This window comes from Ammospiza caudacuta, chromosome 25, assembly GCF_027887145.1.
Source record: "Ammospiza caudacuta isolate bAmmCau1 chromosome 25, bAmmCau1.pri, whole genome shotgun sequence".
NCBI lineage: Eukaryota > Metazoa > Chordata > Aves > Passeriformes > Passerellidae > Ammospiza > Ammospiza caudacuta.
This window is the reverse complement of record NC_080617.1, coordinates 7,974,575-7,979,224: the sequence shown is the minus strand read 5'-3', so window position 1 is coordinate 7,979,224 and position 4,650 is coordinate 7,974,575. Positions and strand designations below refer to the sequence as shown.

The 4,650-nt window shown below is 42.0% G+C and overlaps 1 long non-coding RNA gene across 1 annotated transcript; it reads right to left on the bottom strand.

Moving 5' to 3' along the window:
* Positions 1 to 1,786: 1,786 nt before the first annotated feature.
* Positions 1,787 to 3,157, bottom strand: LOC131568016 (uncharacterized). The gene is made up of 3 exons (XR_009275687.1): positions 2,826 to 3,157; positions 2,164 to 2,332; positions 1,787 to 2,001 (listed from the first exon to the last, which is right to left on the bottom strand). It is a non-coding gene; the product is annotated as an uncharacterized LOC131568016 (long non-coding RNA).
* Between the last annotated feature and the right edge of the window lie 1,493 nt (positions 3,158 to 4,650).

Below are 4,650 nucleotides of genomic sequence, written 5' to 3'. Positions count from 1 at the left end.
GTATAATGTTATTTATATTCCATATTACAAATCTGCATTTTACTTACTTATGTTTATATTTAAATTTATATTCATAGTTTAGCAATTTCTCTTTATATAATTATTATGTATTTCTACCTTAAGATTCACATTTTTATAAGACTTATGGTATTTAAAATAAAACTTCTGCCTCTATAAAAACCGAGGACACCCCTTGATTTAAACAATAGTTAAAATTCTATTCACACCTACCTTTAAAATTTTTATTTATTATATTTATAGATATATATTAGAGATAATACCTTTTATTATAATAATAGATGTATTATTTTTATATTACGTATTTCTTTTACTTGTATTTATTCATATTAAATATTTATAGATATCGGTATATAAATTATATATTTGTATATCTGGATTTCTACTTTTATATTGTTTCTATTTATATTATTTATTAAAAACAACAGCCTATAACCTAAAAAAACAAAAAAAAACCCTCCAATTTATTTTAACCTTTTTTATATTTACATTCTATGTTTATATATCTTTCTTAATATATATAAATTATACTCCACTCTATATATGCTACAATTATATACCATATATTACACTTTTATGTATGTATCTATTATCTATATTTATGTCTACCACTCTAATTTCATATTTATTTTTCAATTTATATTTCTTTCTATTTTCAAGTACATGTTAGACCATATATGTTCATTAACCCGAAACATCAGAACCACAACAATACTGTACCTTTGTCGGCACCTGTACGCAGCCTGCGCTCATCCCATTGCAGCACATCAAAACAAAACCTATTTCTATTACTAACGGAACAAACATCCCACAACATTGAACCCTAATAAAAACTCAAATACACCTAACTGTACATAAATTTTAAATCCCACTATAAGCAGCCCAAAGCCTCCCCACATTCTCCTCATAAACTTCCTCCTAAACCAATATCTCAAACACCCAAAAAACTCAAATACACCTTGAAAATGACACAACTACTAATAAAAACAAACACCCATTAAAAATTAAATCAAACCAACTCACTACACTCAAAACTGTACAACTGACCCAAAACAGTACTAACAAAAAAAAGCTCTACGTTTATGCACAAATAATAACCGATAATCTGGAAAAGTTATTTGAAAAAATTTTACAAATTAAGTAAAAGCATGACAATAAAAAAATCTAAACTATTAAAATATTAAAAAATATCACTAACTAAATTTAAAAAATATTGCCTATAAAAACCCACCATATAAATGCCCCTCTCCCCAACAATACAACTAAAAACACGTAACGAACCGGAAAGAAATCAGAACTTAGGAACACTAAAACCATAGCGTTCAAGAAGTCACACCACATCCCTTATCATACACCAACTACAAACAACAGAAAACAATACAATGAATTCTTAAAAACCACCTTAAAACCACTACATTGAAAAACATTTCAAAAATTAAAAACTGCATTTAACAAAAGCCATCTAATAAATTCACACCCAAAACTCCAGCAGCCCAGCTGGCCCTACCAAAGCTGTATGTTGATACATACATTAAACAAAACCAAAATGCCACTCATACCTATCAGAAGTCTATGAAAGAAACCTCTTGAAATTAATCCGAGCTCAAATACAAACCAACCCATCCAGAAAGTCAGCTTCACTCAAAAAACAACTTACACAGAGTTAATAATACCAAGAAATACAACACACCATATGCCACCAATGAATATAATAGTGAAGGAAAAAAATACTCCAGTTTTTTTTTCTTTTTTTTATTTAAACTAACTTCTTTTATTAGCTAGAACAAAAGCTTTTGCCAAGACTGTAACAACAACTTCTTTTTGTTCTTCTCCTTCTGAAATATCCCTTCTCACTCCCAAATTCCTCACAACTTCTGAGTTTAAATCCAAGCAAAAAGCAAAATTCGTGCACTTGTGCGTTCGATGCTCGTGTCAGATTCTCTGTTTCCCTCCACATCTTACACTTTCAGTCTTCGCGTTGTCCTGTCGTGATGAGTTTGACAGAATTGGTAAATGTTAAGAGAGGATTTCCCTCCCGCTCTCCCTTCCTCCCTCGCCCCCTCCCTTCCTCCCTCCCTCCCTCCCCAGAGCTGGTTTCCTTAGTGCATTTCACTCAATCCCAAGCCAGCAATGATGCACGCTCACCACAAGGCTCACAGCTGCTCGCCTAAATTCGGCTATTATCTGCTAAACTCGGCTTTTGTCGGCTGCGGAGTCTTCGGCGCGGCTCGGCTCCCTTCGGCCGAACTCGGAGCCGCTCAGGGCGTTTCTTTCTTTCTTTCCGTGTATTTCTAATCTTGGTTTTCCTTTCTAGCTTTAGAATAAAAAAGCAGCAGTAGTAACTTTCAGGCTACCTGGGAGTAAACCCAAAACTATAATGATTTAAAGAAAACTATTTATTCCCTGGGAGCCTGAAATTTTCTACTGCTGGACGTGACATAGAGCTTTTATTCCTTCTCATATATAGTTTTTTTTTTTATACTTTCTGTACCGCCCTTTTCTCCCTACCCAAGGCGCATGAGCACACTGCCGCCATTATTGGGAGGGGCAAGTGAGTGCCGTCCCGAGACGCCATCTTGGGTGTGGCGCAAAAAGTAAGGGTTTTTTCTCTCCCCTTTCCAGTTTTCACCCCCTGCAGAGGCAGGAAAACTGCCTTGCAATCAAGTACAAAACGTGTCTGGCAAGCCCAGGATCCCAGCACCCATTTCTCCTGGATTTCCTCTCCGCAATCTTTGGTACTGGCAGAAGCCACCCCCGACCGAGCCGCCATCTTTGTTGTGGTACCCTTAAGCATCCCCATTCCTCACACAGGCGTTTCTCTTGCCGGCTGCCTCAACCCGGTCCCGACGCCGATCCCGCGCTCTCAGCGCCATTTTCTGCTGCTTTTCCCGGCGGGAGAAAACGGTTGGCGGGGTCAGCGGCACCGGAGCCCCGCGAACAGCGGCAGGGAGCGGCGGCGGCGACGCCTCTGCCGAAGTCCTGCCGCGGCCGCCATCTTGTGTGTGGCCGGAGCCCGGCCCGGTTCATGCAGGGTCCTGCTACGCGGGCGCTTCGCCATCTTGAAATGGCAGCAGCTCTGTACCATCCGCGCCTCCGCCGCCCGCCGAAACCGGCCCCGCCGATGTCGTTCTTCCCAGCCACCGCCCCGCACGGCGGCCGCTCAAGCCCGGCCACGCCCCTTTGCCCTCCTAACTGTGCTTCACCGCTCCCCTCTGTGCACAGTACCGCTCTGTGCCCACAAGGCGGCAGCAGCGCCCCCCTGCCCGGGCCGGGCTGGACGCGCTTTGGGGCAGGCAGGGAACGGAGGCTGAAGCTGCCGGAGAGCCTTTTGTATTTATTCACTTCGGGCCCAGCAGCTGTTCCTACAGTTTAAGGGCACTTGATTGGTTCATTCCTACGTAAAAACGTTATAACATTGGTTTCAAAACGACTACGCATCTCTAGTCAGAGTTTCCTACATTCCTGTGTACAACAGAACGGATAGATTCTTTCCAAATCGTTCTTTCCAAATGGTTTTAAAGATAAATTCCAAATCTTTGCCAATACCTATAAAAACGAAAAACTTGACAGGTTTTGGTGTTCTACACCCACCCCTCCGTGTGAATTTTCTGACAGCTTTTGGTCTCTCTGGGGGAGAGTAACCCAGCATAACCCCCCCTCATTCCCCACTCATCTGCTCCTCCATCACAGCCTGGTGTGACAGTGTTCACAGGACTCTTAGGATGCGGGAAGAGATGAGGATTTGACTCCATGTTTCAGAAGGCTTGATTTATTATTTTATGATATATATTATGTTAAAACTATACTGAAAGAATAGAAGAAAGGATTTCATCAGAAGGCTAGCTAAGAATAGGAAAAGAAAGAATGATAACAAAGGCTTGTTGGTCCACCATCCACAAACTACAGCACTGACACCGTGCCTGTCTCAGTTTGCCTACTCAGAGTCTGAAGAGTGGCATCTCATCACACACTGGGGCTGGAAAGGCACAATATAGGGCAGGAATTATTTGGTCCAGTCTGAACTTTCACCCGCATCCCAGCCCCATGAGGAGGCTTGGACCCCATTCCAAGATATCGGCATGTCAGGGGCCAGATGAATGGAGAGGTTAGAGAGGGGAGGTTGGGCAGGGGATGCTGGCAAGATATTTATACTGAGGATACAGAGGGAGCGATCTGTGTCGCTCATTGCTGAGCAAAGAAAATAACAATTTGGGCAGGTTTGAAAAGCACCGAAACCACAACAGGAAACCCAAATTGTACAAATGCAGATGTGAGTGGAAAAAGCTCTTGAGCTGGTGGCTCTGACTTTCACCTCCACTAAAAATAAACCTGCCTTATTAGGGGCAGATGGAGGCCAAGATAAAACATCTCTCCCCCCACTCCCCACCATGTTTTTCCATGGAGGGGCTCTTTTGTGTGATGCTGGGTGATGTGGCTTTCTGGGGGTAGTGGGGATGGATGGCTTGGCCAGAGGCTTGTGTTGGGTTTTGGAGAGGATCTGGGAGGTTTAAGGGTTTTGGGGATGTGTGTCAGGTTTTCTGGAGGAGGGTTGCTGGGGTTGGTGTGATTTAGGGCTAGGCAATGTAGGGTGGGGGGTGTGATGAGTTGTAACAGCCTCTGATTATAGTAAGG